The 25257-nt window shown below is 37.2% G+C and overlaps 1 pseudogene; it reads left to right on the plus strand.

Annotated features, from left to right (window-relative positions):
- The first annotated feature begins 444 nt into the window (after positions 1-444).
- Positions 445-21435, plus strand: LOC121978439 (annotated as a pseudogene).
- Positions 21436-25257: the final 3822 nt, after the last annotated feature.

The following is a 25257-nucleotide window of genomic DNA, read 5'->3' on the forward strand; positions in this document are numbered from 1 at the left end:
AGAATGAGATAGAAATATCCAGAACTATTCTAAGTTCGAGGATGAACTTTTTATAAGGTATGGGGGATTGTAACGACCCAATTTTCCCTATTTCGAGTTCTAAATGTCCTTAAAAATATTTGAAAATGCTTTTAAAATATTCTAGAGATTTTTAGGAATTTTTGAAGTATTTTTACGTAATTTTTGGAGGTCGTTTAGTATGTTTACAAAAAAGAAAGAAGTTTTGACAAAAAAATTATTGAAAGTGAGACTCGAACCTATGACCTCGGGTCGAACCCGACTTAACCGGGCGTAGCCAACCAGCTGAGCTACGCGGGTTTTGTAAAGCTAATTTGGAGAGAAATAGATTTAAGTTACAGAAAAGGGCAGAAATAAACTTAGGTTTTAAAGGGTTAAATTTTCTTCCCAAGCCCTAATTTCTACTCCTTCTCCTCTTCGCGTGCGATGGCGCTGTGCTTGGGCGAAATCGAAGCCGAGTTAGGTTTCCTCCCTCCGGCGGCCGGCGAAGGCTTTCTTCCGACGGACCTTGCTGGTTTCGAACCTCCCGTCGAAGAGAACGCGCGGACACAAGGAGAACGCCGAAATCTCAAGCTTTGCCCGAACCCTAGCTGCCTTTCTTTGGTTGTAAGTCCAAGAACAATGAAGTAAGTACTACTCACCTGCAGTAGGGGTTGTTTTGGGTTTCCTTTTTGATTCTTCCATTACTTCCGAGGCCTAGCATGAACCCTAGGCTCTTAGTATTTGGCTGCACAGCAAGATCGACCTCTCCTTTATACGAGCACAACATGTTAAGATTGAGAAATCGGGTTCTTTGTTCATTTTGAATTCAAAGCATGTTGTAGAGATTTTTGGTCCTTTTGGGCTCTCTGCCGTGAGTCATAAGAGAAGAATATGAAGTATTAGGTGTAGTTTTTGGATGCCCTAATTAATGTTCCGAGTATGAACAGATCTTAAGCTCAAGTTGGAGTTTTAATTTCTTCCTTTATTTTGGATCATACCGTACAGATTGCCAGTTCATGGTTACTGCCATGAGTTCATTAAGGATACAAGAGAGGAAGGGTTTAGGGTTTGATATGTAGCTGTCTTGTGCTATTAGTTCCCTTATACCGGGTAGATTGTAGCATTTCTTGCTTATGCTATTAATATCCTTATGCAGTTAAGTAATAGCATGTTCTGCCTATGTTGTTAGCTCTTTATACCATATAGATTAGAGCATTTCTTGCTTAGAATTTCTGTTTCGAATTCATTGTTAAGTCGAACAGCCCCTAATTCCAGCCTGTGGTTGTGTTTTAAGCATGCCTTTAGCTCTTAATTGTTGCATCCGGGTAGGTCTACTTGCTGCCATAAATTCCAGCAAGTTTGTTTTCCCTTTTGGCCGTGCAAATGGGCATAAACAACCCTTAATTATTAGTATGCAGTTCTGTTTTTGCTTGCTACCTCCATGAACATGAACAGCCCTGTACGGTTTAGTTTTCCTTGCCACTTAATGAGCATGCACAACTTAGTATACTAGTATGTTTGGATAGATTGTTTATTGCTGTTTTAAAGGCAAGAACAACCTTGTTATAACAATTCAGAGTTAGCTTATTTTGCTACCCTATCCAGCATTTTAGTGATTGATTTTGCTTTATTTTATAGCATGTTTAGAAAGCTCAAAGTTGCATTCTTTTGCCCTATTTTACAGCATGTATAGTAAGCTCAAAGTTGTATTCTTTTTCCCTATTTTACAGCAGCTTTAGAAAGCTTAAAGTTACTTTCTTTTGCTCTATTTTATAGCATGATTAATAAGCTTAAAGTTGCTTTCTTTGCTCTATTTTATAGCATGATTAGTAAGCTTAAAGTTGCTTTCTTTTGCTCTATTTTATAGCATGATTAGTAAGTTCAGATTTGCTTTCCTTTGCCTTGTTTTATAACATGCTTAGAGAGTTCAGATCTGCTTTCCTTAGATTATTTTTATATAGCATGCTTGGTTAGTTGTAATCCTACACTTGTTAGATATATCTACAAGATTCTAATAAGCTCTAATCAAGGAGTATGAGAAGTATGAGTAAAGAAAAGAAAGAAAAAGGCCAAGGCCTTAAGTAGATCCTAAAGTCAAAACTTTAGGGATTCATGGCACACAAGGTGCTTATTAAAATGACAAGGCATTTAAAGAAGAAGTAATTAAGATTATAAGTATTTTACTTTTAAGAAGAGGCTAGTACCCGACTTCACAAGGTTGTCGTTAAACAAATCTAGGTGTCCAATTCCAAGGTCTTGGCCCTGGTAGACCAAGGTCTGATCTTTTAGGATTGGTGGCTCGCTACCCCAACCTATTAGGGAATGCGCACAAGATGGTACAACGCCTGGGCCCAAGAAGAAGTTGATTATTATTTTGAAGTATTATAAGTATAAGTTTTTGAACAAGTAAAACAAGTTTTACGTAAACAAAAAGTATTAAAGATTAAGTTTAGAACAAATGAAATAAGTTTCATGTAGTTCTAAAAATCAGTAAGTTAGTTCTTTATTCTACTATGTTTATCTAGTAGATGAATAGTTTTTCATGTTTACCTATTAGATGAGCAGCATGATTAGTTATTAGAATTACATGAGTAGATTCCTTAGAATTTCTTTGCTATCAGTTTAACATGAGCAGTATTGATTCCTATTTTTAGTCCTTTACTACTAGATACACATAAGCAGTTCCTTTAGTATTATTTCCAGTGTTTAGTTTTATTTCTGTACACCATGAGTACTTTGCTATTAGATGAGTACATGCAGCTTTTCTTTTAGCATTTCAGTTTTAGTATTGTTGCATTATTTCTATGCACTTCGAGTTTTTGTAAGATAGATTAGTACTTACTAAGCGTTTCGCTTATAGATTTCTTTTGTTTTCCTCCTACCGCAGATAAAGGAAAAGCTAAAGTATGAAAGGAAGGCGACAAGGTGGTGGTGATAAAGGTGTGTGATGACTGGACTATGGAGAGATCCAGAGTTTGCTGCCAAATTGTCAAGACTTTTCTGTTTAGAGTTCTTTTAGTTTTCTTTAAATGTTATTATGAGTTGAGATTGTAATTAAGTTTATTCCGCACTTGTAGTTGGGTCCTATTGTTGGAGTGATATAGTTGTTTGCTATTGCTAGAGTAGTTTCCTTCTTCTTATTGTGTTATTATACTGCGTGGTTGTGAAAAAGTATGTTCCAGCCGCCTGTGGCTGAGTATAGATTGTTTGTATTGTTGATTTGGTCACCGGTACAGGGGAGATTTTGTCGAAATTTTTCAGTAGGAATTCCTCTGAGCCGTGATAAATCTAAGTGTCGCTAATAATAGCATAAGTGACACTAGTATTAGAGTAGTAGTTAAGTAACGGTCACTCTTAGAGAGTAGTAGTAAGAAGGGTGGTCGTTACAAGTTAAGTGTGCTTGGCTCGGAGAAATCTGAGGATGTGTAACCTCTTGGAAGTTTTCCAAGGTGTGTGCGAGTGAGGACAAAGCACGCTGAAAGGACTTACGTGTTGGTTGCTATGCGGAATATTATACTAATTCCCCTGTACAAAAATGTTGTACAAGTTTTGAACCTTTACTAACAACCTATTGTGTTCTTTAGAAATTAAATTAGGAATCGCTTAAAGAAATTTAATATTTAATTTCCTTATAGTAACCCTAGGTTTAACCAAAAAGAATAATCGGCTCCCCTGTATAAAAATTTTGTACAAGTCCTAAACCTTTACTAACAACCTATTGTGTTCTTTAGAAATTAAATTAGGAATCACAAACATAACTTAACATTATTGATTCCAAATTTAACTTATATGTTCTTAGTTGTTTAGACTTGGATCGCAAATGATGCTTAACATTATTGATCCAAATTCACCCATGTTACAAATTCAATTAAATATTAATTTCTAAAATTGACTTCCAGGACTGCATGGCGAAGTATTAGGCTTTCTTGGGTATGGAATCATCCACCACCATCTAGACAAAGCCTTTTAAAGAAATTTAATATTTAAGTTCCTTATAGTAACCCTAGGTTTATCCAAAAAGAACAATCGAATCACAAATTCGAAAAACAAACAAAAGAAACACAAACTCGAATCACAAATTCGAAACCTAGAATCATATGCCTCTTGTGTCTAGAATTCATACAAAGAAAACTAGTATGATGCGGAAAATAATTAATAGTTATATCTTTCTTTGTAAGAAACAACCTCTTGATCTTCTATCGTATTCCTCTTCTTATCTCGGATGTTGTGTGGACAACGATCTACCGAGATGAGAATCCACCAAGCCTCCTTCTTCCTTCTTCCATGTTTCGGCCAAGAAACCTTCTCCAAGAGATAGCAAGTCTCGGCCACCAACCAAGCTCCAAGGAAAACTAGGAAACAAAGTCTTCTTTCTCTCCTTCTTCACTAAGCAAATCCCGCCACCAAAACCAGCTCCAAGAGGATGATAGGTTCGGCCACTAGAAGAAGAGAGGAAGAGATGATAGGGTCGGCCACCACCAAGGAAGAAAAAGAGAGGAAAATAGAAGATATGTGTTATGAGGTGAGGCACCTCTTCCCTCTCTTTTATATTACTTAGTCTTGGCAAATAAGGAAATTAATATTCCCTTATTTTTCTTGTCATTGGTTAATAAGGAAATTTAATTAAAAATTCCTTTTAACCCTTATCATGGCTGACCCCTTCACATGCTCCAAATAAGGCAAGTTTTAAACATAAATTTAAAAGTTCCTTATTTGTTTCCGGAAATTTTTAAAAATAAAAATTTCTCTATTAATTTTCCCTTCATAGTTGGTTCTAAAAGGAAATTTTATAAATTAAAATCTCTCTATTAAAACATGTGGATGATTTCCAAAAAGGAAAGCTTTCTCTAAAATTAAAATCTTCCTCTCAATCTACAAATAAGGAAAGATATCAAATCTTTTCTTAATCTTTTGTAGAAGCTATAATAGGAAAGATTTAATTTTAAAACTCTCTTTTAAATCATGAAGATGGTTACAAAAAAGGAAAGTTTTATCAAAAATTAAAATCTTCCTTTTAACTACAAATAAAGAAAGATATCAAACCTTTCACTTAATCTTTTGTAGAAAGCTATAAAAGGAAAGATTTAAATTTTGAAACTCTATTTTAAAACTATGATATCCACATAAGAAAAGATTTTTAAAAATAAAATCCTTTTATTCTCTTGTGGCCAGCCGACCTAGCTTGAGCTCCAAGCATTGGCCGACCACCACAATGGCTCAACGTTTTGGCTTTGGCCGGCCCAAGCTTGGACTCCAAGCTTGGCTTGGCCGGCCACCTAAGGTTGGGTAAAATGGTGGGTATAGCAGGGTATACCACTTTATAAATAAGAGGCTACGATAGGGTCTGAGAGGAGGAATTGATTTTGGTCTCCCGATGAAATTAAGCTTCCCGTGTTCGCCCCGAACACCGAACTTAATTTCATCTATAATAATTCATACCACTAAAGAATTATTATTGAACTACCGTACCAATCCTAAATTACATTTTGGGATCTTTCTTATTATAAGTGTGTTAGTCTCCTTGTGTTTAAGATATAAAATGCCCACTAATTAAATGAGTTACTGACAACTCACTTAATTAATATATAGCTCCAAGAGTAGTACCACTCAACTTCATTATCATGTCGGACTAAGTCCACCTGCATGGTTATATGACAATCCTTATGAGCTCCTCTTGGGGACATCATCAACCTAGATTACTAGGATACAGATTCATTCTATAATCAACAACACACCATATAAATAATATCATTTCCCAACTTATCGGGTATATTGATTTATCGAACTAAATCGCACCCTTTGATAAATTAAAGAAATGAATATTAAGTATATGTGCTTGTTATTATATCATGATTAAGAGTACACTCTTCCATAATATCAAACGTCTTGTTCTTTTATTAAGTCAGTATAAAAAGAACTTACCTTAAATGGTCCTGCTCAATACACTCAGAATGTACTAGTGTAATTTTATAGTTAAGATAAACTAATACCAAATTACACTATGACTATTCCAATGGTTTGTTCCTATCCATCTTAGTCATGATCTACTGCTTATAATTTATAAAGAACTGATAACATGATCTTCTGTGTGTGACACCACTCACCATGTTATCTATAGTATAAATTAATTGAACAACTACACTTAACATATAAATATAGACATTTGACCAATGTGATTCTTTATTTCAAAATAAAATGTTTACAAAAGGCTAGGCTTTTAGTATACACTCTAACAATCTCCCACTTATACTAAAAGACTATGCTGTCATAAATACTGTCATACATATGAATCACATTCCTTCAATATGTCGATCGAAAGCTTTCGTCGAAAGGGTCTTAGTGAAAGGATCTACCAGGTTATCCACTGATGCAATCTTGGCGACAACAACTTCCCCTCGCTTTACGATGTCTTGTATCAGGTGGTACTTGCGCACTATATGTTTACTCGCCTTATGGGCACGTGGTTCCTTCGAGTTTGCTACTACTCCGCTATTATCACAATAAATTGTGATGATTTTGGGCAAACCAGGAATCACATCTAAGTCCATTAGAAAGTTCCTGAGCCACACAACTTCTTTGGCTGCCTCAGAGGAGTTAGTTGCTACTCGGAAAACCAAGAGGTTCCACTGTACAAAAATTTTGTACAAAGGTCTGAACCTTTTCCTAGCTATCATGTGTTCTTTTAAATTAAATTTTGGATCGCCTGCGGAACATAACACTTTTGATCCAAAACTTAATCTATTTGTTCTTTTAGGTTTAGACTTGGATCTCCTGCGGAACTTAACACGTTCGATCCAAATCACCTAAGTTATTAATTCCATTAAATATTAATTTCCATAATTGGTTCCCAGTACTGACGTGGCGAGGCACATGGCCTTCTTGGATATGGGAACAACCACCACCGACTAGACAAAACCTTTTAAGGAAAGCTAATATTTAATTTCCTAAAATAACTTTAGGTTAACCGAAATGAACAATCAAATCACAAGGAAAAGAAGAAAACATAAGAACACTACATCGAAAATAAATTCGAAATACTAGAATCGTAAGCCTCTTGTATTTGATATTATTTCCAAAAATAACTAGTATGATGCGGAAAGGAAAAATTACTAGTTATACCTTTTAGAAAGACCTCTTGATCTTCTACCGTATTCCTCTTCTAACCTCGGACGTTGTGTGGGCAACGATCTTCCGAGATGATAAACCACCAAAGCACCTTCTTCTCCTCCTAGCTAGGTTCGGCCAAAACAAAAGCTTCACCAAGGAAGAAGAAAAACCACCAACCAAGCTCCAAGGGATGCAAGCTTTCTCTCCTTCTTCTTCTCCAAGTAGTATCCGGCCACCACAAAAGCTCCAAACAAGAGGAAGGATTTGGCCACCACAAAGAGGAAGAGAGGGAGAGAGGATGGTCGGCCACAACACCAAGGAAAAGAGGGAGAAAATAATAGGGGTTGTGTCTCATGAAGGCACCCCAACCCTCTCTTTTATATTCCTTAGCCTCGGTAAATTAGGAAATTTAATTACAATAAATTTTTCTTAATTTTCCTTGATAACAATTAATTAAGAAAAATTAAATAAAATTTCCTAATCAATTGTATGTGGCCGACCACCTCATGTAGAGCAAATAAGATAATTTTTAATCAACAATTAAAACTTCCTTATTTGTTTTGGAAATTTTAAAAAATAAAATTTCCCTTTAAAATCCCTTCATGGTTGATAAAAAGAAATTTCTATAATTTTAATTTTTCAACATGTGAATAATTTACAAAGAGAAAAAGTAAAATATCTTTCCAATCTACAAATAAGGAAAGAGATCTAATCTCTTTCTTTAATCTTTTGTAGATCCTTTTAAAAAAGATATTTTAATTTTAATTCTCTCCAATAAATTAAATCCTCCACATAAGAAAAATTAAAAATTAAAATTATTTTTAATTTAATGGGGGCCGGCCACCTAAGCTTGGGTTCAAGCTAGGGCCGGCCACCCATGAATCAAGGCTTGGCCGGCCCTAGCTTGAACCACAAGCTAGCTTGGCCGGCCCTCCTTATCATGGGTATGAAGGTGGGTATAGGTGGGTATAGTACTCTATAAATAAGAGGCTACGATAGGGACCGAGAGGAGGAATTGGTTTTGGTCTCCCGATAAAATTAAGCATCCCGTGTTCGCCCCGAACACACAACTTAATTTTATAAATAATAATTCATTCCACTAGAGAACTATTATTGAACTACCGCACCAATCCCAAATTATATTTTTTTGGGCTCCTTCTTATTATGAGTGTGTTAGTCTCCCTGTGTTTAAAATATCGAATGTCCACTAATTAAGTGAGTTACTGACAACTCATTTAATTAATATCTTAGTCCAAGAGTAGTACCACTCAACCTTATCATCATGTCGGACTAAGTCCACCTGCAGGGTTTAACATGACAATCCTTATGAGCTCCTCTTGGGGACATTATCAACCTAATATCTCTAGGACACAGTTTCCTTCTATAATCAACAACACACACTATAAGTGATATCATTTCCCAACTTATCGGGCTTATTGATTCATCGAACTAAATCTCACCCATTGATAAATTAAAGAAATAAATATCAAATATATGTGCTTGTTATTATATTAGGATTAAGAGCACACACTTCCATAATAACTGAGGTCTTTGTTTTTTTATAAAGTCAGTATAAAAGAAACGACCTCTAATGGTCCTACTCAATACACTCAAAGTGTACTAGTGTAATTATATAGTTAAGATAAACTAATTCCTAATTATACTACGACCTTCCAATGGTTTGTTCCTTTCCATTTTGGTCGTGAGCTACTGTTTATAATTTATAAGGTACTGATAACATCATCTTCTACATGTGACACCACATACTATGTTATCTACAATATAAATTAATTGAACAACTATAAACAAATGTAGATAATTTGACCAAATGTGATTCTTTATTCAAAATAAATATTTACAAAAGCTTAGGCTTTCAGTATACACTCCAACAATCTCCCACTTATACTAATGACTAAGCTGCCATATCATCTACCATACATCTTATTTCCATTCCCTCCACATGCCGATCGAAAGCTTTCGCCGGAAGGGCCTTAGTGAAAGGATCTGCCAGGTTATCCGCTGATGCAATCTTGGTGATGACAACTTCTCCTGGCTTCACGATATCTCGTATCAGGTGGTACTGCGCTCTATATGTTTACATGCCTTATGAGCTCGTGGTTCCTTCGAGTTTGCAACTGCACCGCTATTATCACAATAAATTGTGATGATTTTGGGCAAACCAGGAATCACATCTAAGTCCATTAGAAAGTTCCTGAGCCATACTAGTTCTTTAGCTGCCTCAGAGGCTGCTACATACTCAGCTTCCATGGTTGAGTTCGAAACACATTTCTGCTTAACACTCCTCCATGAAATGACTCCACCTCCTAAAGTAAACACATAGCCTGATGTAGACTTACTGTTGTCCCTATCTGATTGGAAATCTGAATCCGTGTAACCTACAGGGAGCAAATCGTTTGCTTGGTAAACTAGCATATAATCTCTAGTCCTTCTCAGGTACTTTAATATATGCTTTACCGCAGTCCAATGTCCTTGTCCAGGGTTACTCTGATATCTGCTGACCATGCCCACGGTAAAACAAATATCAAGTCTCGTACATAGCATTGCATACATAAGGCTTCCTACAGCCGAAGCATAAGGAACTACTTTCATGTCTTCTATCTCCTTTGATGTCTTTGGAGACATCTCTTTAGATAGAGCTATTCCATGCCTAAAAGGTAATAAACCTTTCTTGGAATCCTGCATGCTAAAACGAGCAAGGACTGTATCTATATATGAAGCTTGGGGCAGACACAACATTCTTTTCTTGCGATCCCTTATTACTTTGATCCTAAGAATGTGTGCACACTCTCCTAAGTCCTTCATATCAAATTGTTTGGACAGTCATACCCTTACGTCTGATAATACCTTGACATTGTTTCCAATTAACAAAATATCATCTACGTATAGTACAAGAAATACCACCACGTTTCCGTTACACTTCTTATATACACAAGACTCATCCGGACTCTGAATAAATCCATATGACTGGATTACTTCATTAAACCGGATGTTCCAAGATCTTGAAGCTTGCTTCAGTCCATAAATGGACTGATTGAGCTTGCATACTAGATGCTCCTTGCCTTTTTCAATGAACCCTTCTAGTTGCTTTATATGGATGTTCTCTTCAAGACTTCCATTGAGAAAACCTATCTTGACATCCATTTGCCAAATCTCATAATCCATATGAGCAGAAATGGATAAGAGTATCCGGATAGACTTAAGCATGGCTACGGGTGAAAAGGTTTCCTCATAATCGATTCCCTCTTTCTGAGTATACCCTTTCGCAACAAGCCTAGCTTTGAAGGTTTCTACTTTCCCGTCTGTCCCTCTTTTCCTTTTGTAGATCCACTTGCATCCAACGGCTTTTACACCATCAGGTGGTTCTATAAGCTCCCAGACCTTATTAGAGTACATAGACTCTATTTCAGAATTCATCGCCTTTTGCCAAGATACTGCATCTATATCTTGGAGTGCTTCGTCATATGTCCGGGGATCAGATTCATGTTTACCCGAGATCAAGTCCGAAGACTCTCCCTAAAACATGAATCTCTCAGGTTGCCTTACAACCCTCCCACTACGACGAGGCACTATCTGTGGTTGTGTATCATGTGTGACACGTGTTGTAGTCTCTTGTGATACTTCATCTTGTACTGTTGGTACTAAGGTAGACGTGTCCTCTCTTAGTTCTTCTAAAACAACTTTACTACTGGGCTTGTGATCCATTATATAGTCTTCTTCTAAAAACTAGGCATTGGTGCTAACAATGACCTTCTGGTCTTTAGGACTATAAAATAAACCACCTTTCGTTCCTCTGGGATATCCCACGAACAGGCAAACTTCTGTACGAGATTTTAACTTATCAGCATCTGGTTTCAGCACATGTGCTAGGCTACCCCAAATCTGAATATGTCTTAGACTGGGTTTTAGCCCATTCCACAATTCTGTGGGAGTAGAAGAAACTGATTTAGAAGGTACTAAGTTCAGAACGTATACTGTTGTTTCCAGAGCATATCCCCAAAATGAATTTGGTAATTCTGAATAACTCATCATCGATCTAACCATCTCCATAAGAGTCTTATTCCTTCGTTCTGCCACACCATTCTGTTGGAGTGTTCCAGGTGCAGACAATTGGGATTGAATCCCGACCTCTGATAAGTAATTCCTAAACTCTCCTAAGAGGTATTCGCCACCACGATCAGACCGTAGTGTCTTGATACTTTTACCTAGTCGTTCTCCACATCAGACTTGTATTCTTTGAACTTATCAAAGCACTCGGACTTGCGGCGCATTAGGTAAATGTATCCGTATCTTTAATAATCATCTATAAAAGAGATAAAATATTCAAAACCACCTCTTTCCTGGACAGACATAGGACCACACAAATCAGAATGAACCAATTCTAACACTTCTTTGGCTCTATACCCCTTGGCCTTGAAAGGCCTCTTGGTCATTTTACCTTCCAAGCAAGATTCACAAGTTGGAAAATTTTCCAACTCTAATGAACCCAAAAGTCCATCGGTTATAAGCCTCTGAATCCTACTTAAGTTAATATGACCAAGCCTTAGATGCCAAAGATATGCTTGGTTCATTTCCGAAGGTTCTTTTCTCTTATTAGAGTTAGAAGATGAGTTATAAATTTTCATGTTTTACTTTGTGGGAGAAATTAGATTTAAAGTATACAAATTGCCAACTAATGCACCAGAACAGATAATCACTTTATTTCTCTTAATAACTACATCGTTACTAAAGGAAACTGAATATCCATCTAAAAACAGTTTAGAAACTGAAATTAAATTCTTTCTAAAACTGGGTACATAAAGACAATTTCTTAAAACCAAATTTCTATTTCTACTAATATTTTTGTACAGTGGAACCTCTAGGTTTTCCGAGTAGCAACCAACAATAACTAATATTTATATAGAATTAGAATATTTAATTTTAAACTCTCCTTTTAAAACATGAACATGGTTAAAAAGGGAAAGTTTTCTCAAAATTAAAATCTTCCTTCCAATCTACAAATAAGGAAAGATATCAAATCTTTTCTTAATCTTTTGTAGAAAGCTATAAAAGGAAAGATTTAAATTTTTAAATCTCTTTTAAAACCATGTTATCCACAAGAGGAGAAGAGAGAAATAGGGTCGGCCACCAAGAGGAGAAGAGAGAAATAGGGTCGGCCACCAAAACCAAAGAAGAGAGGAAGGAAAAGAATAGAGGTTGTACTCATAAAGGCTCCTCTACCTCCTCTTTTATAATCTTTGGTTTTGGAAAATAAATAAAATTTAATAAAAACTTCCTTAATTCTTTTGCCATTGAAAAGGAAAATTTATTTAATTAAAAAAAAATTTCTTTTCAATTTGTAATGGCCGGCCACACCATAAATTCTCCAAGCAAATAAAAATTTTAAACACAAATTAAAACTTCCTTATTTGCTTCCGGAAATTTTATAAAAAAATTTCTCCAATAATTTTATCCCTTCATGATTGGTTAATAAAAGGAAATTTTATAAATTAATTCTTTCTTTAAACATGTGAATAATTTCCGGAAAGTTATCTAAAAATTAAAATCTCCTTTCAATCTACAAATAAGGAAAGATATCAAATTCTTTTCTTAATCTTTTGTAGAAACTAATAAAAGAGAATTATTAATTTTTTAAACTTTCTTTTAAATCATGAACATGATTAAAAGGAAAGTTTTTACTAAAATTAAAATCATCCTTTTAATCTACAAATAAGGAAAGAGATTTAACTCTTCTCTTAATCTTTTGTAGAATCTTATAAAAGGAAAGATTTAAATTTTTAAACTCTCTTTTAAATCATATTATCCACATAAGAAAAATTTTAAAAATAAAAATCCTTTTATTTAATTTGGGTCGGCCACACCAAGCTTGAACCCAAGCTAGGGCCGGCCAACTTGAAGCACCCATGAACCAAACTTTGGTCGGCCCTAGCTTGGTCTCCAAGCTAGCTTGGTCGACCCTTATGGGATGGGTAAGAAGGTGGGTATAGGTGGGTATAGTCCTCTATAATTAAGAGGCTACGATAGGGACCGAGAGGAGGAATTGGTTTTAGTCTCCCGATGAAATTAAGCATCCCGTGTTCGCCCCGAACACACAACTTAATTTTATCAACAATAATTCATTCCACTAAAGAACTATCATTGAACTACCGAACCAATCCCAAATTATATTTTGGGCTCCTTCTTATTATGAGTGTGTTAGTCTCCCTGTGTTAAAGATAACAAATGTCCACTAATTAAGTAAGTTACTGACAACTCACTTAATTAATATCTAGCTCCAAGAGTAGTACCACTCAACTTCATCATCATGTCGGACTAAGTCCACCTGCAGGGTTTAACATGACAATCCTTATGAGCTCCTCTTGGGGACATTCTCAACCAAGATCACTAGGACACAGTTTCCTTCTATAATCAACAACACACACTATAAGTGATATCATTTCCCAACTTATCGGGCTTATTGATTTATCGAACTAAATCTCACCCATTGATAAATTAAAGAAATAAATATCAAATATATGTGCTTGTTATTATATCAGGATTAAGAGCACACACTTCCATAATAACTGAGGTCTTTGTTCCTTCATAAAGTCAGTATAAAAGGAACGACCTCAAATGGTCCTACTCAATACACTCTAAGTGTACTAGTGTAATTATATAGTTAAGATAAACTAAAACCTAATTACACTACGACCTTCCAATGGTTTTTAGTAGAAATAGAAATTTGGTTTTAAGAAATTGTCTTTATGTACCCAGTTTTAGAAAGAATTTAATTTCAGTTTCTAAAATGTTTTAGATGGATATTCAGTTTCCTTTAGTAACGATGTAGTTATTAAGAGAAATAAAGTGATTATCTGTTCTGGTGCATTAGTTGGCAATTTGTATACTTTAAATCTAATTTCTCCCACAAAGCAAAACATGGAAATTTATAACTCATCTTCTAACTCTAATAAGAGAAAAGAACCTTCGGAAATGAACCAAGCATATCTTTGGCATCTAAGGCTTGGTCATATTAACTTAAGTAGGATTCAGAGGCTTATAGCCGATGGACTTTTGGATTCATTAGAGTTGGAAAATTTTCCAACTTGTGAATCTTGCTTGGAAGGTAAAATGACCAAGAGGCCTTTCAAGGCCAAGGGGTATAGAGCCAAAGAAGTGTTAGAATTGGTTCATTCTGATTGTGTGGTCCTATGTCTGTCCAGACAAGAGGTGGTTTTGAATATTTTATCTCTTTTATAGATGATTATTCAAGATATGGATACATTTACCTAATGCGCCGCAAGTCCAAGTGCTTTGATAAGTTCAAAGAATACAAGGCTGATGTGGAGAAATGACTAGGTAAAAGTATCAAGACACTACGGTCTGATCGTGGTGGCGAATACCTCTTAGGAGAGTTTAGGAATTACTTATCAGAGGTCGGGATTCAATCCCAATTGTATGCACCTGGAACACCCCAACAGAATGGTGTGGCAGAACGAAGGAATAAGACTCTTATGGAGATGGTTAAATCGATGATTAGTTATTCAGAATTACCAAATTCATTTTGGGGATATGCTCTGGAAACAGCAGTATACGTTCTGAACTTAGTACCTTCTAAATCAGTTTCTTCTACTCCCACAGAATTGTGGAATGGACGAAAACCCAGTCTAAGACATATTCGGATTTGGGGTAGCCCAGCACATGTGCTGAAACCAGATGCTGATAAGTTAGAATCTCGTACAGAAGTTCGCATGTTTGTGGGATATCCCAGAGGAACGAAAGGTGGTTTATTTTATAGTCCTAAAGACCAGAAAGTCATTGTTAGCACCAATGCCTAGTTTTTAGAAGAAGACTACATAATGGATCACAAGCCCAGTAGTAAAGTTGTTTTAGAAGAACTAAGAGAGGACACGTCTACCTTAGTACCAACAGTACAAGATGAAGTATCACAAGAGACTGCAACACGTGTCACACATGATACACAACCACAGACAGTGCCTCATCGTAGTGGGAGGGTTGTAAGGCAGCCTGAGAGATACATGTTTTTGGGAGAGTCTTCGGACTTAATCCCGGGTAAACATGAACCTGATCCCCAGACATATGACGAAGCACTCCAAGATATAGATGCAGCATCTTGGCAAAAGGTGATGAATTCTGAAATAAAGTCTATGTACTCTAATAAGGTCTAGGAGCTTGTAGAACCACCTGATGGTGTAAAGTCGTTGGAAGCAAGTGGATCTACAAAAGGAAAAGAGGGATAGACGGGAAGGTAGAAACCTTCAAAGCTAGGCTTATTGCGAAAGGGTATACTCAGAAAGAGGGAATCGATTATGAGGAAACCTTTTCACCGGTAGCCATGCTTAAGTCTATCCGGATACTCTTATTGTAAAATATGGTGCCAAAATAATAATTAAATAATAAGATTATTGCAAAAATAATCTTATTGGATTTTTCAGGAAGTTTTAGGAATTTTTTGGGATTTAATCGGAGCTCGTATGACGTATTTTAAGGGCATCAATTATTAGACTACGGGAAAACCTCTTTAGGGTCCCAATTAAATGGGAGTTGATTGGGGAGTTAAACTAGGGTTACATTGATTAAACCTTTAGTATAAGTGATCTACCCTTCCTCTTTAATCGTCGCACGATTCCATTCTCTTCCTCATTCCCGATCTCCACCTCCCCTCTCATCTTCACGCTGTCGCGACCAATCTCTCCCTCCCGATTGCCGCCGGTGAAGTCCCCAGCCGACAACGTGCTCACGACCTCGATGCTGCAACACCGCCTCCTGATCTTGCCGACGCCGAGCTTTTTCCCGATCGCACCTTTCTTCGCCTAAGCCCTAACTTCTCGATCCACTTCTATATCGTTTATTCATGTCGATTCCCTCTCCCTCTCATGTCGCGGTATCACCCTAACCGTGAGACGTCGGCGTCCAATGCTGCCAGCCATCAATGTCGTCGTCCTGGTCCACTGCATCCTCTTCTTCTCAATCCATCGATGCCCGATTTCGCCACGGCTCTACTCGGCATCGTCGCATGATCGAGCTGATGACACACTATCGCCATCCTTTCCTTTGCCTCGGTTCTTCACCCTTCTCACAGACTAGTTGCATCCACCTCCTGATGCCCTAGTGACAATGTCGCACTGCCCCCTTGCCTCGGCTCATCATCACAGCAGCTGTTAGCATCCATCCGAGAGGTGATTTCGGATCTGGACTGGTCCTTTGAGGTAATTGTTAACCCTAGTGTTGGCTTTGAGTTTTAAATCTCTATATGACGCTAATTTAGGCAATTGTCTCGCTGATCTGGATGTTGTCTTGGAAGGCAGTGGCATAGTTTTGCTCCAGTCTCTGCAGTCACCTCAACCAGTTGGCGGTGGTTTTGGATTAAGGTAAGATTTGCATAGAAGTGGATTAGTACCCAATTAAATCCATTGTTTTGTTTGTTATATGAGATCGATTCTATTTTTATTTTTTTTTGAAGTTGGAAGTGTTAGTTGTGAGCAAAGGATTGGTTTATTTCTAGATATTGAGGTTGCTAACCTGTGTAGATTGCTTAATGGGTGATTAGTGGTTTAAAGACATGGATTAAGGGATTAGCAGAGTAGGTCACTATAGTTGATATCATTATGTAGTGGATTGGTGAATGAGTTATATAGATGGACGCATAATCATTATTCGTATATTATGGATTGGTTGTTTATTGATAATTGATGCTAGGATTGGCTTGTAAATAAATTAATGGATTTATGTTAATTAAGAAGTTGAGAAACTCAAGGATTAAATGATTGGATTAATTGATGATTCATGTGTAAACCTAATCTAATTAGGTTGTAGTATAATTAAGGTTGATTGGGGGATTACTTCAGGATCATGTTCGAATAGCATTACCCTAATTAGATTAGGGATTCTGTTTAGTTATTTAGTTCCTACTTGATTAGCTACGTTATACATATTGTGATCGCAGGACTTGGGTTTCGGGACGAGCGTCTCGACGTTGAACTACGTGAGACGATCTACGGATAAAGGCGGGTACTTCTTGCTTTACCTCTTTAGTATTTTGATCATAGTGCATGAGCTTTATGTTCAGATAGTTGTTGTATCTATCTTGACTCCACTCTTATTTTTCCTGCGTTTGATACTTCCACTCAATCTTTGAGCTATTCGTTTCTGTATCTATACAGTCTCTCGTTGCTATCGATGATATTTAGCAGATACTATATTACTAGGTATGATACCAGATACCAGATGCCAGACATTAGATATTAGGTATTGGATATATAGACACCTGATACCATGTTTACATGCTTTGGTTGCTGTTTATTTACACACCTTACTGAGCATGTTGGCTTCATGTAGCATACATGTTTCTGTTTATATATATATGATGACTGTTGCATTGTTCGCATCATGTCATTGCATGCATTGCCGACGATCCTGTCTCCCTTGTGGTTGAGGCGGTTGTTGGCCAGGGCCGCACGCTCGGCCGCTCATGGGTAGTGGTAGTTGGAGTGTGCCGCATGTCCTGTCATGCCCCCACTCACACACTCATGGGTAGTGATAGCTAGAGTCGCCGGCAGCAGGGACCCCGTCGCAGATGTAGTTATTCAGCTACTATGCACCTGTCCATCCGATCACTCGAGAGTAGTGGCGGCCTTTGGGTGGTACAGTTGTCATCGATCCGGCCTCTCGACCATACAGGGATCGTAGTGCAGAGAGGTGGCGGGGTGACCATCCGTACATACACTGTTGTTATTATATCTGCTGGTTGTTTACTTATGCTGTTGTTGCTTATCTATGCTGTTGTTACTAGCTTATGCTGTTGTTGTTTATTTATGCTGTTATGCTTACATAGGTTGAGATTTATACCTGTGATATGTGTTTAGACACTAACTTGCTTACTGTTGACATGTATATACCTCACACGATACCATGTAGTTATGAGCAGTACTGTAGCAGGACTTTGCTACACTTTACCTTTTACTACTAGCCTAGGATATGGTTTCAGGTATGGACACTTATTATGATATCACTGTAGTATCTGCTATTTCCATACGAGACTGTATACCTTTGCATCTCTAGTTTGATTTACTTTACTCATGCACTATCTATCTATTACCCTCTGAGTCTTTATACTCACCACCCCGTATATTGGTAACTTCACCAGGTAGCAGGTAAAGGTTTTATGGAGTCGCCTGGAGATCCTGTCCGCCAGTCCCACGTCACATTCGAGGACGACCTTAAGATTTTGGTATTTCTTACGTTATTTGTATTTTGGGTTTTGTACTTGTTTATGTATTTGTGTTCTCTTGTATTTGGTTTGATATTATTGTGTCAAGTCGAGCCGGTTCGCAGTTAGTTGCTTTGTGTTTTGTGATCGTTATTTGTAATTTCCGCTGTGATGGTTTTTAGTACAGCCGTGTGGGCTGATTAATATATTTATATAACTGCGTGGTTGTGTTTATTTCTGTTCCAGCCGAGTGGGCTGATTATATAACTGCGTGGTTGTGTAGATATATTCCAGCCGTATGTGGCTGATGTATTTTGTATGTATGTATGTCTCAGATTGTCACCCGTACAGGAGAGATGCTGCCGAAATTTTTCGGTAAGGACTCCTCTGGGGGCGTGACAATTTATTAGTATCAGAGCCATAGGTTTTACGAGGCCTATTTTCGTTTGGTTTTTCGTGATTTGGTTTCTCGATGTGACTTTTCAGGTTTTGGGACCAGGCAGCGACAGGATTCTCCAAGCTATAGGACGTATGTTTACATATTGTTATCTTACATTTCTGTTAGTGCATGCATAGTTGTTATGTTAGTCATGTTATGTATTAGTATGCTTTTGTTAGTACCTATCCAGTTGTTTGTAGCATACATCAAATGTGTTGGGTTAATCACTGATCACGGTTGACCCTACTAGAGATCAAGGATTACAGTCTCAGGGGATTTCTTATACCATACCACTAGTGTTATTAATTTCTATTATCACTAGTTTAGTAGTGGTTAGTATCTGCTAAATATCATATTGCTTTGGTTCGAGAAGAATCAATTTACTCGTATTGCCTTGGTTCGTAGAGAACCGATTTACTCTTATTGGCTTGGGTAGTAGAGGATTGATTTATCCTAGTTGGTTTGGTTTGTAGAGGACCAGTTTACTCTTGTTGCTTCGGTTAGTAGAGGACCACTACAACAAAATCGCTCATAGACATCAGTGGAACAACAACGGTTTTAAGCTAAAATCGATGTCTTTGAGTATTTTACACCGGTTTTTCTAAAAACTGGTGTCTATGAGCGCAGATTTTAGCTCATAGACATCGGTTTTTTAGGCGATGTCTATGAGCGCCCTTTTTTTCGTTAATAAACACCGATTTTAACGTCGGTTTTTAAAATCCGTTGTTAATGAACCCAAATAAAATATTTTAATTTTCCCCACAAGCCAAAATCTGCACACTGTGAATTCCCTCCAAACCTAAATCTTTATCCCGCCCCTTCCTCCGCGCGACCATCTCTCTCGCGATAACCTAAACCGAGACATCTCTCTCAGCCTAAACCTAAACCTCCGACCATCCGACCATCCGACCATCTCTCTCAGCCTAAACCTAAACCTTCGGCCATCTCTCTCAACCTCATCTCCCTCTTCCCCCCTTCCTAGATCCTCTCCCGATCAGGATCAAGACACGACGAACTTGCTTCTCCGTCCAACCACACCGCATCTCCTCCAACTCCTCCATTTGGTTGAGAAGAGGAGGCCTTCTTCGCATTCCGATAGTTTTTCCTTCATCCATCTCCGGTCCAACATTCACTGTCATCGTTGGAGTCCTTCTTTACATTCCGAAATTTTTTTTCTTTATCCATTGTCGCTACTGAAGTTCTTCCTCATCTTTAATAGTTTAGCAGGTGGGTTAAGTCAAAATGAGTCGACGCCACAATTATCAAGGCTATAGATAATACGCTACCTTCGTCCTCGAGCGAAGTGGCAGTGAGCGACGCTTCGCCATCGACGAGACCAACCTCTTTGAAACCCTAGGCAGAATCCAGCCCTTCATCGATCTCTCAACCAATTTCTACAACAGGTGGGCCGATCTACCTACCTCTTCCTCCGCGGCCCTCTCCGTCCGTTGTAGATGCTCGATTGATTATGACCATCTCTGATTTTGTTAACACAGATGGTTGGTAGGGTTTTCGTTGATGAGGAAGAGTGGGGTTCTGATCTATCTTTTCGAATTCGAAGAAGGAGGACACGATTTGGAACCAGTACGAGTTCCTCGTTCAGAGGATGGGAGGCCCTAATCTGTATTCCCAGAGGAAAGGTGAAGGGAACTTGTTCTATTGATGTCTGATAGCTTCTTTCTGAAACTTGCAATATTTGTTTCGCCTTTTAAAGTAGCAAAATCATTTAGCATCTGCCAAATTTATCATTTTATATTTGTTTTATATGATCAGAATCTTACACAAATTGATTATTATGATGATATTCGTATCATTGTAATTTCATATGACCTCTTAAATATTCTATTCTCTTTTGTAATCACCTTGTGTTCAGGATTTGTTCATTGAGCCTTTAGGAGAATGGTGGTTAGGAAGTACAAGAATGGTTGGTGTCCTACTTTGATGCATACTGAGATATTGTTATACCGATCATATCTCTGGTGTTTCGGTTATGTGATTATATCAAAAATAGTCACATAACTGAAACACCTGAGTTCGTCCATTTGAATTTATTATGAATAATTAATTTTAGTTTGTGGATATGCTGCTATATTTAGACCAGTATTATGGAGTTTGATGCAACAAAAGGCATGTTTTATTCATTTGTAAGGAAATCATAAGAACAATTTAGTATCTGGACTCAGCTGATACAGAAGAAAAAATCTGAAAAATATACAAGAAATTGATACATCCATCTCTCTCTATAGATTCCAGTTCTAAGTTTGCTTCTGTAATGAAGGGAAGCCTTTGGCTGAATTGTTGCAACATGATTTCGTTTGAATCAATCATTATTGCAGGTCATCTAGCTCTGATCGGACGACATGCACCATTCCCTGTTACACACCAAGCTGCTGAGAGGTGGTTGCACCACATGCAACAAGCACTCGATATCACCATGATCATGGATCCTAATTCAAAAGTCAAAATGATGAATTTTTTCAGGCACATATCAACCCACACTGTGTCTTCCTTTGTTGATGATATGAATACTATTATTATTTTTATTATTTAGGCTGGCTTTCAGGCACACTGCTTACTTTCTCGTGGGTGGGAATGAGATGACAAGGCAAAGGCAACAAGTTCTCAATGTAAGCATGCAGCAAATGGACCATCAACATCTACTTGAGATTCAACTTGCTCTTTAATTGACACAGTTACTTGATATCATAATTCCCTTTTGTGTTTGGCATGGAGCGCACAGTCTATGTTAACTGCAATGACATAATTCCCTTTTGTGAATTGAAGCCAATCACAGACACTTGCATAGTTGTGTATATGTGGTAAGCTTTCGATCGAATTGGACTTTATTTATGTGTTTTATTAATTTAGATTTTATCATTTTTTGTTCTTTGCTGTAGTGAACAAAGTATTTTTTGTTCTAATCTGTCAACAGATGCTTGTGGAGTCCTGAAGGTTCTATTCTTGGTATGCCGAAGCAAAAAAACAAAGTTGGATTATTTTGATCAAGTTCATCAAACTAAAATTCTTGTTATTCTTCTGTGATACTAATAGGTGTTGCATTTTCAAAGCATCTAGTGCAGATCTATGCTTTTAATTTAAATGAAGAATTACGACAACATTTGGAGGTCAGTTAATAGTTATGGTGTTTGGCAACCATATATATGATGATGATGATAGCATCTTGTTCTGCAGATTGATGCTCATATAGGCAGTGTTAATGACATTGCCTTTTCCTATCCCAAGAAGACTCTCTCGATCATCACTTGCGGCAATGACAAGGCAATTAAAGTGAGTAAAACCATGTGGTTGATCAGTCAGAAGATTGTACAAGAAGAATTGTATGTTCTTAACAGGTTCCGTTGCATGATGAATAGGTGTGGGATGCTTCAACTGGACAGAAACAGAATTATATATTTCTAGTGTTTCATTATTTCTATCTGTGAAGTTTTTCTTCTCAACTTCAACTGATGGTAAAATCAATGCACTTGGTTCCAATGCAGTTTTTCTTCTGGATGCAGTTTACTAGCACTTGGTTCCAATGCAGTGCATAAACTCTGGCAGTGGCCGTGCGATGAACGAAATCCATCGGGCAAGGTCAGAAAGAAACAGTTGTAAGAAATTATCTATTTGCTATAAGCCTAGTGCTGATTGTTTGCTTTGCTTGTTCAGTCAATTGCATCTGTTGCTCCTCAGCTCCGTCAGCCACCAAATGGTATTCTTATGACCAATGAAAGGAGTGATAACAATCCAGAAGAAGCAACTGCTTGTATTGCTTTATCTAAGAATGACTCTTATGCAACGTCTACATCAGGTGGAAAAGTTTCTCTGTTAAATATGAGGACTTTTAAGGTGCGTAGCCATATTTTATCAACACACACTCAGAAGAATTTTTTTTTGTATTATTTGTGTGCCTTTACCTTCATTAGATTCATCTGGCAGGAAGATGTTGTTGATGAATATATAGATTCGTGCATATGTAAGTGAAACCCTTCCCATTGTTTGACAAAAGATGACATATTCTCAGACTGAAGCAACACAATGGCATATTAAAAGGTGGAGCAAAAGCATGCTCTGGTGGAAGGCCTTGGAGTCTTGCATGTATTATTCGAGGATTCAAGGATCGAAGTGAAGGTAAATGTCTTTGCTTGACTTTATCAAGTAGATAGAGTCAAGTTAAAACAGGTGTTAATGCCTCGTGTGTCAAAATCAAAATTGTTGTTATGCATCGAATAAGAGTTGCAAATCTTTTACTACTTTTTACAACTTTGTTCTGCAACTTTTGGATAATCTATTGTAGGATGCCCAAGATTGTTCAGCAAGTTTATGATTCTGATTCTGCTTAGGCTCAGTTTCAGTCTATAGCTAGTTGATTCTAATTTTGACAAAATATGACAAAATTTTTTAATGAACCCATATCAGGTGGTTATTAGTAAATAGGACAGAGAAATATATTATCAACATCAATGAACCCATATTTTTGCTAACTATTTGGTCAGCTATATGGTTCTTAGTTCTTACTCCTCAATTGAACTCTATGCAATATGCATCACTAAACCATTGGAGTCTTAATTTTGTCAAGGTCTTCACCTTGTTTAACTATATTATATATTTTATTGAATGTCATTGAATATGTATATTTTTCTCGTGTTCTGGTTATTTGAATTTACAAACTAATTGCATAGATGACAGGGAAGAGGGATGACTGGGAAAAGGGAGGAGCGAACGAGAAAAGGAGAATGGGGTCGGACTTCTACCACTGAGGACTTCAGAGCCGACCACTGAACTATGCTATGGGACCTAGGGAAAGGATTGAATGTTGGATCTGGGCAGGAAGTGAGGCCTACTGCTCCGTGGGGTACCCATTAATGGTTAGGGATAGTATATCAATTAGCTAGCTTTTGATGTAAAAAGAATGTTTGGGTATTTTATGGATATTGTTCTAAGAAGATTATTTATATAATTTGTTAATATTTGTATATTTTATGGATATTATTGAATGAAGAATATTTGTATAATTTGTGAATATTTGTGTTTTTTTTTTGTTATTGTCGGTTTTTCATGGTTTCGGAAATCAAATTTGTGAAAAAATATACATATTACATCGGTTTTCCACCGCTGTAAAACCGGTGTTATTAACTAATATTACATCGGTTTTCCATCGCTGTAAAATCGGTGTCGTTAAGTGATACTACACCGGTTTTAACCCGATGTCTAAAATGGCAGACTTTTAACATCGGCTTCATAGACATCGGTCGGAAATGAAATAGACACCGGTGGAAAACCGATGTCTATGAAGGTTTTTGTTGTAGTGGACCGATGTACCCTTGTTGACTTGCTTAGTAGGGTTGATTTACTCTATTGGTTTGGTTATTAGAGGATCGACTTATCCTAGTTGCTTTAGCCTATAGAGGTTTGATTTACCGTTGTTGACTTGGTCAGTAGAGGACTAATCCATTCTTATGTTCTTAGTTCGGTCAGTAGTTCAGTCAGTAGGAGACCGACTTACTCTATTTCATGAAGATTCTGACCTTTGGGTTAGTTGTATTCGGTTAGATAACCTAAAAGGCACATTTGAGTTCATGACTTGTACAGACGGAGAATTGACTGAGTTAGCTGCATACTATTGCTGGCTTGACTAGTTTGTAGAGGATCGATGTATCCTATTCTATAGAGACTTTAACCATGGACTGTATGTTCCTAGTAGGATGACCATGAGGGTACATTTAGATAGATGACCCCCACTGATGTGGAAAGTGTGGAGCTAGTTGCTTAACACTTACGAGATACAACCGTTATAGGGTGTACGAATTGGTAAGTACATTCAGATACTAGAGTGCAGTTGGGAGCATGTTATGATAGATTTTGTTGTGAGATTACCCAGGACATGGAGAGGATACGAAGCGTTGGGAAATCAGTTATTGGTTGATGAATTTACTCTCTAGCTATTGATTTGTAGGATGGATTCTTTAGATCGAGTAGCAGGATTATATGATAGAGAGATTACTGAACCTTAGGGTATATCTCTAAGTATTGAATTGAATGGAGATTCATGATTCACATCATGATAGTGGCAGATTTTACAATAGACCATGAGTATAAAATTCGATTTTAGAACCGCTTTACATCTTTAGATAGATGAACAGACTGAGGGCTTAATGTGGATGTTAGAGGATTTGCTGATACTAGGTGTTGTGGATTTTGGAGATGATTGATTTACTCATAGTTGGCTAGACAACAGTGTGAGAGTAGCGGAAGCAGGATGAGCTCATAACCCACAGAGCCATCCCTTGCAGTTAGAGGTTTGTAAAGGATATTTGGATGGAGCTATATATGAGTATGTTGTTGGATTGTTACACTTAGATGTGGATCCCTGAGTTGAGTAGTAAATTTGGGGACCAAATTTTTATTAGTGGGGGAGAATGTAAAATATGGTGCCAAAATAATAATTAAATAATAAGATTATTGGAAAAATAATCTTATTGGATTT

The sequence above is a fragment of the Zingiber officinale genome, chromosome 4B (genome assembly GCF_018446385.1).
Source record: "Zingiber officinale cultivar Zhangliang chromosome 4B, Zo_v1.1, whole genome shotgun sequence".
NCBI classification, from domain to species: Eukaryota; Viridiplantae; Streptophyta; class Magnoliopsida; order Zingiberales; family Zingiberaceae; genus Zingiber; species Zingiber officinale.